Here is a 14543-nt window from a genome sequence, read left to right on the forward strand (position 1 = left end):
ACGACGTCCCTGTGACCTGTTACACACACTGCCCTAACACACGTACTCTTTCAGTTACACATACTCATTCACAGAGCAAAGGCTCATTCTGCTGTATGCATGCACTTTCAAGGATACTCAAGCTCTTGTACTTCTTTACGTGGACTTGCAGAGGCCTACAAGCCTATGAATTAGCCAGCTGAAATCAAAAGACTCAACAGCAACTAAGTGGAGAAAGATATGTGGGATAAATCTGGACCTTACAGCTGACACCCCAAGACTTACAGCTGAGTCTGGGTATTAAGTATCACTTGTAAAACACAAAGTGGAGAAAATATATTCCTAAAATAAACATCTTCACTATTTTCACAATAGGTTTAATGCAGGCAAACACACCAAAGAAAACTAAAACCTTCACCTCATCTGAGAACATTCACTGCTCTTGTAACAGTTTCACTTTTAATTGCTTCACTCTACTTCTCATGACATAATCCTCCTATACCCTTATATAAAAAGTATCTTCATTTACAACACAGTGGTAGTCATTCCTTAACCATGAAGTTACAGCTAACTGTTTTCCAATCAATTTCTAAGAATATCAATAATCTTCCCATAGACACAATTTATCTCCTAAAGTGACACATTCTTTCAGAAAAGAAAATAAAAATCAACAGCACAAAAATACTTTTTCTAAGCATTTAACTCCCAAGCCATTTTCAAAAGAAATCTTGGGCAGATAGCCCCCTTTGAAAACTCTCTATTTTAAAGTTAGGATTTCTGAACAAAATCCTGTAATTTGAAGTTTAAGACAACATTTCTAAACTAAGGATTTTCAAGGAATTTTCTACAGCTCTTCTTATGCTTCATGTTCAGAACTGCACAGTAAATTGCATGCACACGAAACGCACTTTAATCTGGGCCTTGTTTAAAATTGCCTTCAAATGCACTACTTCGGAAGAAGAAAAAGCTATGAAAACTTACCAATTCAGTCTTACTAAATTAAGACCATCTTAAATTGTTACAGAAAGCACAGGCAGTAATAGTATATCATATAATAGTAGTCATTAAGACCCCATATTCATTCACTTGGCCAAATCACAGAATGCATAAGCCTTTTAGGACTAAACACAACCTTTAACCATCTTTTGGGCAAAACTGATCAAATTTATTCTTTTTTAGAGCAGCTAATATAGTTCAATGTTTTCCAACAGAAAAATAGCCCCCTCCAGCTGAAAACATTTTAAAAATCTAGTATGTTGGGATGCTCTAGTACTTGAATGCTGTGCAACAGTGACAAGTTCAGTATGTTTTTGTCTTAGGAAACCACTGTGTACCACCACAATGAAGACCTGCTCAAATCTGTTTCAGCTGCAAGGCTCTGCATCACCGTGCTCACATGCTACACTGAGATTGTGCAGGCTCTCGGCTGATCTACAACATATTTCCTCTTCTTGCACAGGGCTGCTGTGCGATGGTGTAGATGTAAGCTCAGCCACGATAGCTAAGGACCTGTCATCCTAGGACTGAGAAATGCTTGTCATTGTCTTAAATACCAGTTGGGTGCTATCAGGAGAATAGCTAGAACACAGGGGAGGAGGAAACCAGAAGAGGAATTGGAGTTCAGAATAGGAACAGAAAAGAAATTGCAGAAAGAAAAAGACAGATGTGTAAGGTGCTGATGGGTAGGCAGAGAGCCCCAAAGACCCAGACACTAAAGCATGCAGAGCCTCAGATCCTGGACCCACCCCTTCCAGATTTTCCCATTATTTTGTTCAATGAAACAGGGACTACTGTCAAGATCTACCTCTGTCCTCTTCTAATTAATGGCACAGAAACTATATAGAGAAAAAATGTCTAGCTAAGATGTTTAAATGCCACATGTGTAAACCAATTTTGTCTGTCCATTAAGGTTTGTATTTTCATTTTTTTAAATAATGCTGAGGGAGCTACACACAGATTTTTACAAGTGCCTCCTGCTTGAAATATTTCATGAGTCTATGGAGAAGTATTAACTATTCCCAGCTGCAAATTAAATTAAGGTATTTATGTCATGAAATACTAAGCCAGTGTCTCAGTTTCCCTATTTGAAATGCATGGCTGTCACTTCAGTGCGGCAATATAAAAATATAACTTTTCAAAAACATATTATAAAGCACTTCCATGAAACGGTAATGGAGAAATTGGAGAGAAAACATTAATCCTGTATTTGCCTATAATTTTGGATAGCATGATCTGAACAACGGGATTAAAAAAGAAAAACCTCAGTGTGAGAACACCATGAAACCTCTCTAACCAATGAGACCAGAGTGCTCTGGGGAAAACACTATTTGATCAAAAAAACTGTGTAACGGTGACATGCAGATGGAACCTGAGTTAAGATGGGAAAGAAAGCCTTCATTCCAGCATTCCTTGAATTCAGATTCCCTTAAGTTTGCAACTTCAATGGCCACTGAAGCAGGGTTTTATATACTGAGGGAGGGGTTTGTTTGCAAAAAAGCTTCAAACACTCATTTAAACCTATATCCCTCTCAGTTTATGAACTGAAAATGAGACAAGTCTGACATCACAAGACAAAATCTAAGCATCAGGAAGAACAATGAGGTGATCCAAAACTTCACTTTTCAATCTTAAATTGTGGGAGAAGAAATGAAACTCAGTGAAAAGAAGTAATGAAAGAGTAAGAAAAGCACAAAAAAACTCCAAACAAAAACAAACCAAAAAACCATAAGCATATCTAAGGCAAAAAAAAGAGAGGCATTCTGGGAGTACAGGAGATAAAAAAAGGCTACCTGGAGTGTCTTGCACTTACCTAAACCCCTGTCTTCAGACAAAACTTTAGTTCTCAGCATAATGTGCCTATATTAACACTGGAAAGCCTTCATGACTTGATGGAACAGAGCTGCTCCTCTCCAGGTTTATGTACTAACCCAACTCAAAGCTTCTCACACTAAGTGAAAAAAACTTTAAACTTCTAATTGCTAAGATTTTAAAGCATATTTGATATTAAAGAACCAATCCGTGAAGAATATGACCATGTCAGCAGTGTTGCATAGATTTCTATCACTTCAAACCTCAAATTTAGATTAGATTCTCATAACAGATGTGTAATTACAAGGTATCACTAGGAGTCCCATTCTTACTCCAGGGACATATTTTCATTAGTAATCTTGCCATTTATAATTCTGACTTCTTGCCCATTTTACTCTGCCAGTTTGGCAGTTTCCACAGAAGTCAGACTGCTGTCAGGAGCAGGACCTGGCAACGTTTCCTGGGAATGACAAGGCCTTGCTGTGGAACCCATTCTATTAGCAGCTGTCTATCTTGTTTTAAGATAGCACCCTTACCAACACTGGAGTCTCACCTCTGAGAGAAAAATAGAGAGGAGAGAGAAAAAAAAATAAAAGAAAGAATTATACTGTGGGCAGAAGCATGGCAGTTGCATTCATACAGAAGAAACACATCACGAGAAGGAACATTGTTTTGCAAACCAAGGCAAAATTTGGTATGTCTTCTGGGTTTGACACTACAAAGCATGAGGGCAACGGATTAAGCAAGACCATTTTCACTTTTTTTTCTGTTTCAGTATTAGTTTAACACTGACAACTGAATTATTTTGAATGGTATTCATGCATAACAATTTCAGAAGCTTACCTTCTAAGCAAAATCTGTCATTCTCTGTGGTCTTACGCACTTTTTGCTTTTCCAGTAAAAACAGTAACAGATATTTTAGAGTGTCACTACAATTATTAGTGAATAAAGGTTTTCAAACATGTTTGAAAAAAGTTTGAAAAGGTTTCAAAACATGTTCACTGCCAAAATACTCGTATCTCAGAAGGATCAAAACATACCCACACGATTTTATAGCATGCCATGGCAAAGGCAACATTAGAGGGAAATGAGCTCATTCTGACCCTGTATTAATCAATAAAATAGACTATCCATTCATTCTATAAGCTGCAAGTCAAAAAGGTAGATACTGAATAAACTTTACATAAAACTTCAAAGTTTTGCTTAATTAGACAGGAAAGGGAGGTTATGCCATCTTCCACAAAAACTCTGAAGCTTTTAATAAATAGCAAGTTATATGATGAGTGAGGGATAAACACACTAATTTAATAAAGATAAATTATATTAACAGGACAACTAAGTATTTAAAGTAAAAAGTGTGTACTGATTCTCCACATCAAAATAAATGGCACATTCTTTTCATTAAACTCCTCTCACTTAACAATCCCCTATGAACCTGGTGACACCAACATTTTCCTGACATAGCCCTATTCAAACCAGGCCAAGAAGGCTCAGTGCAGGACCTACTTCACGTTAGCTGTCTTCTCTTACCAGTGAGCAAACAGATAACAGACAGCTGTGGTGAGCAAACTCTGGGATACACTCTTAAAAAAAAAAAAGGACTGGGTGCAAAAACGCTGAAATACACAACCAATACATTATTCTTGCATTTGGCTCCCTGGGTACTTACTGAAAAAAAAGAGGAAATAATACCAGACAGAACAGAAGAACATATTTGCTATAACAATATGTTCTTTATATATGCTTTCTTCTCTACAAGCACAGTTTTAAGTGACCGGCTAGGTCTGGGCTGACAGACCAGGATCAGAACAACATGGCATGGTCTGCACACCAGAGGCTCTTTCTCTCTGCGACACTTCCCTCCCTTGTCCACCTTCTCCTTGCCTATCAGCGGTGCATGCCTGCTCCACCAGCGCCCAGGCACAGTCTCAGCCTTTCTATACAAAGAACAAAACCTATACACATAGATATGGCACACATCTAATTACCTGAATATGTATACGTGCTGTTTGGCCTGAGGAGGACAAAGGTAACCCATACTTTGCCAAGGATAACCCTAAAACTGAAGCTTGGGTGTCTGGTGTCATAAATACCAAGCTTTACATTTTCAGTCTTTCCAGATTACCTCCATAGTTGACAAAAGAAAGTCTGAGGCTGACAGTGCTTCCCCCCTGCCCCAAAGTTATGGATACCTGGCCTAGATATTGCTAGGAAATCTAGAGTAATTTGAATTGTTCCAATAAGACAATCATTAAAAGCATCTACAAACATCTCATTTATTGTTAAAGATGCAACCTAATCAAGAGATTACCTGTTTGTTTAGTTTTACAAGTATCTATTTCTTCAGATCCCTTTAAATTCATTCTTCACTGAAGTACCAGATCTCTCAGGGAAAGAGGAGGACTTTGTAAAGTGAAGCATGTGGGGTGTCAGTAAACAGCATTATAGAAAATTAACTTTTAGAGGGACACTAATAGAATAAAGAATGATTGTCTCTGTTTCGTCCTCAGACTTTGAGATGAACTTTCAATCCTCTACTCTGAAATTTCAGCTGTGCCCCTAACATAAAAGCATAGCAACTACTTCAAGAAGTGGTGAAAAATGAGAACCAAGTTACTCAGATAAAGCTGTAACTCTTGATAAATTTGATTTCTGTCCCTTATTTACATTTGACAAGTTTGTTCTGTACAGGTGTCATCCTATCAGCAAGACATGATGCATTTTATCATCTAATTTAATATGTTATCTGCAGCCTGAATTCATAAAGCATGAGAAAAGCCACATGAAAGAGATCAAAACATTGCTAAGACTACAGCAAGTGTACAAAAACTAACAGAAAAGTGTAATTTGATCATAAATGTCACCCTTCTTTTCAAGAGAATTTCGAGTTTGCCCTCAAGGCTGCATTAATATTATTAACATCTCATTTTCATGTCTGCAGCATCCACAGACTTTCAGAACTCTCACAGTTGCAGTGCAGAGCCAAATTAAGTGAGAGCTCTGAGAAAGTGAACAAACCTGTTAGCAGGAATCCACAGATCTTCTTTATGGAAACAAATGTCTTCTGAACTATAACTACCTTTCCAGCTGTTGTTTTGCTCAGATATGTAGAGGAGTAACATACTTCACCATGCAAACAAGATATGTAATATTCTTAAAACTACTACTCATTCCTGAAACAAAGCTTCTCTTTGCCCGTAGACACTGACTGCGAAAGTATTTCAGATGTAAATACCCACAATCAAAAATCATGTAGGATGCGTTCCACTTCATACCAGTGGGGATGAAGCCTCTAGGTGCTAACAATACAAGATGTTACATAAGACTATGCACTTATTTTTAGAAGCACATTACAAAATTAAGTACTTCACTGGAATCTGTTGCAGAGCCATGGACAGTTACATCAATATGCACAAAAAACAATTGCTCAGCTGGAGCAAAATATTAGATTCGATTCAAACTGAAGCTCAGTCCTGACAGTCCCAAAAATACTGAACCATCTGAGACTATAAAATTTAACTTACATTCAGTAGATAAAGAAAAAACAAACCAAAACACCTACTAATCATAAAGACCTTTGCTTGAGCAGCAGAATTAATAAAATTTAGTTTCTTAAAGATTTTTTCTGTTTCTTAGTACTTAAACCATGATAACCCTCAACTTCCTTCTTTTCCAGCTCTCTTTGTGGCTTTTCCCCCAATTCAGGGAAAAGAGTTGTGGTGCAGATGCTCTGAAAGTCTGCATGTGTTTACAGGATGCTTAACCAGCTGCCATCCTAGCAAATACATACCTGTAGACTGACTATTTCTTTTACAAGAAGGTGCACTAATTTGAAATTCCTTCCTTCACCTAGACACAATTCTATGAGGTCTGTAGGACCATAATTCGAATCTTAACTGATTTCAGTTTCCATATATAAGCATATTTATATACATTCAGTTAACTGCTTAATTTTTGAGTTAAACCAAAGTTGGGTTACCTATATATATGAGTTATTTTAAATTTTTATTTTTCGTGCAGTTCCAAACATAAATTAATCCATGAAGCACATTCTACTACCAACAGTTTATTCATTTACTACCACCAACAGTTTACTCATTTGCAGCCTCTGTTACTCCTCTCCAGGCTCTCTCCTAAGTACATTAACATCAGGGCCTGTGAAGTACCTTTAGTCTATTAAGTTTTAAAATACACTGCTCAAAATGGTTTTGCTTTAATAACGGGACTCAGCAGATGCAGGTATTCAATAGTATAGAAAAGACCAGCAGCTGGACACTGGAATACATTGTTAAGGGGAAGTTAAAAATGTCTGCTCTTAGTGAGCCACTCCTGGTTACCAACCAGACCTACACTTGGCCATCTCAGTTTTCAAGACTTGTTGGACTCTTGCTATAAAACGTAATTCAGACTAGTGTAAAATTGAATATACCCTGTGGACTGCAAAAGAACTGCCAGCTGCTTAAAAAAAAAAAAATTAAATTAGTTACATGTCTTTCAAAGACAATAAAAGATTAGGATCACAGCTAATATTAAGAGTTTGCAATTCCTAATTAAAATACTGATCCCATTGAAAATACTACGTGCCATCAACCATATACTGCTGGTATTCACAGCATACACTGACGTAAGCTAAACTCAAAAGAGCACCAAGCTTCTGAAAACTAAATTTTATCCTTGCAAGAAATTTTGACAGTCCCTGTTCCATTACAGATGTCTCACAACATTTATGTTCCTACCTAATTAAACTTCCAGGAAAGTGGGGGAAACAAAACATGTATTTACTGTCCAAAACATATCATCCTGAAATTTCCAAAAACAAACCATACACAAAAGAAAACCCAAAAAACCCCAAACAAGCAAAAAAATAACTCCATACCACAGTACCATAGGAACCTGAATTCCTGAATTTACTTTGACTTCCACCATGAAATAAAAAGTGATACTGACTTACTCTCATGTGTAATGCTGATCTTGATCAATTTCATCTTACTGGAAATGTGCATCCACATCCAGAAAACAAGCCAACAAATTAAGATTTCAACATAAGGTACCTTTCTACTTTACAAAAGTGCTTTTGACATGTTAGGAGAACACCATACAGCAAAGTATCAAGACCAGTACCAACACTGCAATAAATAATCACACATCTCATTAAAAAGATTTTTTGAGTCAAGCAGTTTTACAGATGGACACAGTATCACAAGGTACTTTAACATTCAGAATTGCTCATCACCTAGTCAGTCTTTCAAAAGTTGATGTTGCTAACAGCTGATTTCGATTTGAAAACCTTTCCGATTTCCACTTCTCCACATCACAACACATGGTATAAATAAACAATCAAGAGATTACATTCTTCTATACATTTTTTTAGCCTACTTGGTCATTACATAAAATACCTGCTTCACAGCTATTTTCCTCTTTTATAATGTTTTCAAAAGATAAATATTTATATGCAACAAGTACTTTCTCACAAACCTCATCACTACTGCATGGTAAAAGACTTCAAGCATATACCCAAACAAGTCCCCTGCACAGCAGAGCAACAGGAGGAAGGTTGGCAGACATTTTTTCCATCATTATAATTCTCTGGCAACATTTCCTTTGCAAGAATAGTTTTCAGAATTTGAATAAAAAATGCCTACAAGGAATAGTCATTCTGCCCCAAACAATCCAAGGTTTTCATAAGCTGGAAGGGGAAAAATACTATTCCATTGAAGCTCAAAGCAAAAACTCACACAGTCATATAGACAGCAAGACAAGTACACAGTTCACTGACACAAGCATTAGTTGCTCATTTTACACCAGGACAGGCATTTTCCTACAACCCTTTGACAGAAAAGATAATATATGATATTACATTCTCATTGTCTGTGTTACAAAGACAGCTTTAGGAAAACTTGTTTGCCAAGACATTGCCTACAAATCTAAATGTTAACATTTTAAAATTAAAAGGAGTTGGCTATAATCAGTCCAACTGCCTCTTTTTGGTGAATTAAAACTCCCTGCTATTGTTTCCAAATGCACACATATTTAGATTGTAATGAAAATATTGTGGACACGCCATTCTGAAACATGTAAGGACAAACCAGACAACTGCCAACATGGTATAGGGCCATTCTGGGGAGGGTTAACATTGTTTTTGCTAACCAATACAGATTAGCTGCTACTAGTATGTGGTTCCACAGAAATCCTGAACCAGGCAAGTGAAACATAGGGAACCATTATCCTCTTATTACAGACTAGAACTTGGCTATGAATTGGTAAATTACTTACCCAGAGTAACCCATCACTTCAGTAGGTAACGCACACAGAAAGCATGATCCAACTCAGCCCATTGGATTACTGTCTGCTCAGCAACAGCAATGCAAAGTAAGAGTTTCCATTTTATGTACCACAAATACAAGAGCATTTTATATCATTTGATTAATAGCTTGACCACAGCAAACTATATTCAAGCATCACTGATTGATCTCAAGTGCATAAAAAAAATCAAAGTATGATTTTAAAAATGCTTCTTAAGTTAAATAAATGAAGAAAACCAGGAAAAAAATCCCAAGTGACATGGGGTAAAAAATAGTACTTAAAAATATCCCCCCATAAATCATCCCAAATCAAAAGTGAAACAGGAAGAAACAATGGTTTACTTACTACTGAATTTCTGATTAACAACTCTTGCATTGCAATTTAACAAAAGAACTATGTGTCTGAAAAAAGTCTTCATTGTAATAAAATTTTAACCTACCAGCATAATTTGAAAGGAACCCTCCTAGGAAATGTAGAGTTGTGAAATTATACGTATTAGCACTGCAAAAAGCAATCACAGGGCAGAGTAACCAAGTCCGGGGAAATAATAAAGCACAGTTTTCTATAATGCTACTGATAACCAATGCTACAACAAGACAAATTAAGGGTTCTCAATAACCCCTTTGGACAAGAACCATTTACACCTTGACTTGGAGCCTAATACACAACCAGACCAGAAGATGAGCTAGTGCACACCACCAAAACAAAAATATCCTATTTTATCAGAGTATTAAAAATGAAAGACAAAATATATATTATAAGCAATATGGACATTTTATGGCTGGGTTTTTGGTTAATTTTTTTTTTTTCATTTTTGCATATACTAACACAAAAATATTTTCAATCCTATGCAAGAATCTCTTGTTGACTAGCACAGACCATGCTTGGTATATACACACCTGTTCCAAAACCAAAATAATTCCACAAGGACAATTTAAAAAGTCCTACTGTGCAGTATTTTCATTTGACACAATTCTTCCTACGCTATTATAATGCTCAATAAAAGCATAGTTAGCTGTCAAAATACACCATCCATCCTGGAAACTCATGCACAAAGTTAACCCTCAGCATGTAAGCAGGTGCTTTTAAGGCAAGGAGACTACAGACAAACTTTTAAGTGTTCATATGTTCAGGTGCTCTTTTCCACGAACTTGGGTCAGGAGACCAATGAGACACACACAAACACAGCACCTATGTGCTAAAGCATATATGGAGAGGAAAAAAAAAGGGAAAAAAAAAAGGGCCAATTCTACTCAGGAAAGACAACTGAAACAAGTTATATTGTTCAGTGCAGTGCAACTAAGTCATACATTTGAAGTGAATATATTGGCAGATTTCTGCTGTATAGCAGAATGCTCACATCCATTTTTTTACTTATGTCTCAAAAGCTCAGATAAAGCAAAGTTACCCTAACTTCAACTTCTATGCTTTTATCAGTCCTTGAAATTTACATACACACTGTATTTATAGCAATTTAAAATGAGAAAACGTATCATGTATAGAGCAATCACTTAAATCTGTCATAAAAATACTGATTTGACTTCCTAAGGTACTGTACTTCCATAGAAACTGGTAAAGGGCTTTCTATTTAAGCTAACATTTATAAACACACACAACAAATGTGGCAAATACTCTGCCAAGTATTTAAGAATTTTTTTTTCTTTTTAATAACACATTTTTAAGGTGCCTTTTATTCAAGCAAATTACAGTTTTAAGGGAAGACAATTTTAAAAGTTAGATACAGGGGTCTACTTCCTTTAGAATAAAATCCTGTACTTGGTGTACTTTCTATACTGCCTCATAGGAAAAAAAGCTATTCAATATTTCTTTTTAGTTTCCAGATAAAGTCAGAAAGCCAGGTGATAGAAACCTGTTTTAATGCAAATATGGTGCATTTTAAAGTTCTATTCTTGAGTTCAATAAAAAGATGGAGGTAGAAGATATTTTTGAATAAACAAAGTTATGATACAAGGCCCCTTTAAAACCATAATGAGGTTACTACTTAGCAATTACTACACAACAGACCTTGCACCAACTTGAATATTAGGGTAATTTTTAAGAAAGCTAGAAGAGAGGCTAAAAAAGCAATAATGTTCTTGATTTCAAAGCTAATCTCTATCCAGACAGAAATGCATTTAGAAAGATAAAAAATTAAACAGAAATACTTTCTGAGATCTAAAGGTCCACTGCAGGCACATAGAATTTTCATATGAAGTACTAAGGTAAAGACCAAGATTTTCAGGTGGAAACAGCCACTTATGGGACAATTTTTTAGCATCAAACTTCAGGACACACTAACTGTCCTATTTTTTCCACTAAATGACAATTACCTAAAACTAGATTCTGTTCAAGAGAATTCATATCTGTTTTTTAATATAAATTTCTGGGGTTTCTTTATTTTCAGTTTTTAGCCAAGGACTTTTCTTTCGTTTCTTGACAGAATTGACACACAAATAGATTGCAATAACAATGACTACTTTGACAGCAATATTAAGTTTCTAGAAGAGATGTGTAGACAAGGTTTATCTACTGCTACACTCTTAGCTTTATCAACAGCTTGCTGAAAATGAAACGGAAATACACTTGCAAGTCAAGTCAGTCAGCTCTTGAAAAGTGAGTATTCAAATCCCTTTCTAAAATCAGAAGCAGTCACCACCTTGAAGTTTAGCATACCAGCTGAATACTCAACATAAAGAACAGTGGAATTGGGGGACAAAAAAGAAGTGGAAAAAAAGGCATGGGACAGATAGATCATGTTCAAGTTCACATAACTTGATCCTGTGAGCCATGTTCTATTAATGTGTCAGTATAAGAGAACTTAAAGTATATCAACACATACAAAACAATTCTTCCAGATCCAAAGGAAGACACCTCTGCAATATAAATTTCTACAATTATATTGCTTTTGCAGGTCTTCACAAGCCTGAAACAAATCCAAGTTTCCCAAAACATGAAGTTTTCCAATAACAGGTATGACAGCAGGTGTGATCATCTTATCTTTCCCCAGATGAAGAGTTAAGACTAGCAGCCAGTCACCAGCGATAGATGTTGCTGCCGTGCAGGCACACAGGAGTGTCTCCTTCACACACTCAAGTCACACAAACACATATACGTTTACGAAAGATACACAGAAAGTTTTTATCCTCCCCTGGGGATAAAACAGTGCAAAGTTGGAAACAACTTTTTCCTTGATAAAAGAGACGGAAGAAATTAAACACGCTTATGTTAGATTTGACTAAGCAGCAGAAGCAAATAGCACCTTACACAAACATATTTTCATTTTCCCACATTACAGAACCTCCAAAACAAAGTTACTTGTAACTTCATCAAGAAAAACCCACCCTAAACTCGAGAATATCCATTAGTTGGTACCTTGTTTTCACCAGAAGCATACATACACTAACTAGACTGCTAACACTGACACTTGCATCTTTCCCCACCGCCCTACTGTCCCCCTCTTATCCTTAACCTGTCACCCTGTGCCACCTCCTCTCCCAGCACGGGTCAGGTTCACGCCAGAACTTGTCATCGCCGCCCAGGCGGGCAGGGGAAGGCTGGTTCCTTCCTCCGGCGCCCGCGCTCTGTCCCTTTCAAGTTTGTTTTACAAACACGTCCGAGGGAAAGCCAGAACCTGTTTACACACCGCCTTTACCACCGCCAGGAGGAGAGTGAAACAGGCGCAAACAAAAAAAAAAAAAAAAAAAAAAAAAAAAAAAAAAAAAAAAAAGGAAAAAAAAAAAAGAAAAACAAAATTTCAATCGAAAGCCACCAGAAGCACCCCCGTCTCACCCCCTTTCTCCGCCCGGGGCCCGCGGCGCAGGCCGCACGGCCGCTCGGCGGAGCGCGGGGCCGGCGCAGCCCCGGCCGTGGGCGGCAGGTTCCGCTGCCCCGGCGCCGGGCCCGGGGAAGGCGGCGGGCGGGGGCCGGGCAGCCCTGCAGCCCGGCGGGGCCGGGCTCGGAGGGACGGAGGAAGCCTGGGACCAGCCGGCGGGGCGGCGGCGGGAAGAAGCCGTTCGGGCGGGCCGGGCGGGCCGAGTGGGCCGCAGGGCGAGCTGCCAACGGCGGCCGCAGGGATGCGGGGCCCAAACACCGCCGGGCCGCGGCCTCGCCCGTCCCCGGAGCGGCGCCCGGGGGCCCCGCCGTCCGCGGGCGCGGAGGAGGGCGGGGGGCGGCAGGTCGGGCCGGGCCTGCGGCTGCGCCCCCGGCTGGGACGCCGCGCGTCCCCCCCGCTCCCCCTCGGAGACAAAAGCAAACGGAAACACGGCGGGGCGGCCCCAGGTCCACCGAGCCTCGCCGAGGGCCGCGCCGCCGCCCGGGCCTCCCACATCGGGCCGCGGCCGGGACGGCAGCGAGGCCCGGGTCGGCGGCGGGGCCGGGGAGGGGCGGCCGGGGCCGGACTCACCGCATGAATTTTCTTGTCCCGCGAATCCAAGATGGCTGAGTATCCAGCACGGAGGATGCTGGGGGAGCAACCTTTACCCTCTGACCCGGCCGCCGCCGTGACCCCGCCGCCGTTCGTCCCGGCCGCCAGCGCCGAGGGGCGGGGGCAGCGCCGCTGCACCGCCCGCAACGGCTCGGCCCTGCGGAGGGGCTGAGGGGGACGGGGAGGAAGGGGAGGAGGAAGGAGCAGCGAGGCTCCCTCGGCTGCGCTCCCTCCGCCTCCCACGGGAGACGCGGCCCAGTGCTGAGGGCAGGGCCCGCAGGCCGCGGGGCTGCCGGATGCTGCCGCTCTCCGCCGGCCCCACTGAGACGCTGCCGGCCGGGGACGCGCCCGCCTCAGATCCCGTTCTCTGAGGGGAGAGGGCGGCGCGCAGGCCTGGAGCGCCGGCCCAGATCCGGGCGTGGGGGTGAGCAGGGTCAGGGCGCAGCGGGGCTCTCCGATTCGCCCCTGCAGCCCCGGGGCTGCCGGGGGCCTCTGGAGACCTACCCCGGGTGGACGCGATCCCGTGGGAAGCGCCCCAGCTTCCAGAGAGGGTGTCCCATCTCCCGTGGCCCTGCTCTGTCAACTCCCTTTGGGTTGCAGAGTGCAGGAGGAACGGCCTGGCCTCTCCGCAGGCTGTGCATTATCCTGTGGAGGTTTTAGGTCAGGAACGACCCGACGATGGGGTAAATTGTGTCAAAGTTCCTATTTTCTCTGCATTGTGATAGCAGTAGAGAGACAGGTCTAACTATCCACTTTGTGTGTTAATAAAGTAGAAAAGCATTTACAAGATGACCTAAGTGGACTTTTAATTTGTCGACCCTCAAAACGTGTGTTATAGCAGTGGCTTGAATACAGCAAGCACTGATGGCACAAAACACTCATGCAAATAATCCCCTTGAATTCAATGAGACTGTCAATGGTATAAAAGCTAAGCCTGTGCACAAGTGTTTACAGGATGATGGCCAACATAATTTGTGAAGTAGGTGCTCTGCTCCATCAAAAAAAAACAATGGCACTGACACCTTAGTTT

General features: G+C 40.3%; 1 protein-coding gene across 4 annotated transcripts in view; it reads right to left on the bottom strand.

Moving 5' to 3' along the window:
- CNOT2 (CCR4-NOT transcription complex subunit 2) overlaps nt 1-14076 on the bottom strand; it is an 85056-nt gene extending 70980 nt beyond the window's left edge. Inside the window, exon 1 of one of the 4 annotated variants that reach the window (XM_053977973.1) lies at nt 13493-14076. The gene's annotated coding sequence lies outside the window, so the exon portion shown is untranslated. Of the gene's footprint in view, nt 1-12879; nt 12896-13492 lie in introns of those variants that run through there. The other 3 variants (XM_053977972.1, XM_053977968.1, XM_053977969.1) reach the window with 3 other exon arrangements.
- Between the last annotated feature and the right edge of the window lie 467 nt (nt 14077-14543).

Source organism: Vidua macroura, chromosome 5 (genome assembly GCF_024509145.1).
Source record: "Vidua macroura isolate BioBank_ID:100142 chromosome 5, ASM2450914v1, whole genome shotgun sequence".
Classification (NCBI taxonomy): domain Eukaryota; kingdom Metazoa; phylum Chordata; class Aves; order Passeriformes; family Viduidae; genus Vidua; species Vidua macroura.